We start from the raw sequence: 736 nt of genomic DNA, 5'->3' as shown, positions 1-736 counted from the left end.
TGTGGGGATAAGAACCTGGAAAGCTACCCAGAAAGTATGGACAGCACCAAGGACAGCTCAGAATTGCTTCCAAATTAGGGACAATTTTTAGACTTGCGTTTGATGGCAGCATTAAAAGGCAAGCTCAACCACCCTTTCAACTGATTCACAGTTGAAAACTGTTTTTTTGCACATGTTTGCATGCAGCTGCAGTTGCAGTGGATTGCGGTAAGGTTCCTAAAAGGGACAAGCTGCTTCTGGCTGCACGGTTGCTTTTCCTTTGGATAGTTAGATGTAAGGTTGGCTGGGAGTGGCTTACAGCTGTTGTTTTCAGCTACAACTCTAAAAGGAGCCCAAGGGTATTTTCACACACCATGGGCTTGATTTATTAAAGCACTCCAAGGCTGGAGAAGATACACTTTCAACATTGAACTTGGGTGATCCAGCAAACTTGAAATGAATCTGGTCCAGGATTGAAAACATTTGCTAACAAATAAAAAATTGCGTTTAAGAAATCCGTTCCAGGTTTTCTGGATCACCCTGGTTCACTGATGAAAATGTATCTTCTCAAGCCTTGGAGAGCTTTAATGAATCAGTTGCAGGCAGGAAATGGCCGCGAGGTATATATAGCATTCGGCAGGACACCTGGCCCGTGCTTGCTTCGGCAGCACATATACTAAAATTGGAACGATACAGAGAAGATTAGCATGGCCCCTGCGCAAGGATGACACGCAAATTCGTGAAGCGTTCCATATTT

At 44.0% G+C, this 736-nt stretch overlaps 1 non-coding gene across 1 annotated transcript; it reads left to right on the top strand.

Moving 5' to 3' along the window:
* Positions 1–631: 631 nt before the first annotated feature.
* On the top strand, positions 632–736 carry LOC140321936 (U6 spliceosomal RNA). The gene has a single exon (XR_011919057.1). It is a non-coding gene; the product is annotated as a U6 spliceosomal RNA (small nuclear RNA).

Source organism: Pyxicephalus adspersus, chromosome 1 (genome assembly GCF_032062135.1).
Source record: "Pyxicephalus adspersus chromosome 1, UCB_Pads_2.0, whole genome shotgun sequence".
In the NCBI taxonomy this organism is placed as follows: domain Eukaryota; kingdom Metazoa; phylum Chordata; class Amphibia; order Anura; family Pyxicephalidae; genus Pyxicephalus; species Pyxicephalus adspersus.
Note: the sequence above shows the minus strand (reverse complement) of the source record. Positions and strands in the feature narration are given on the sequence as shown.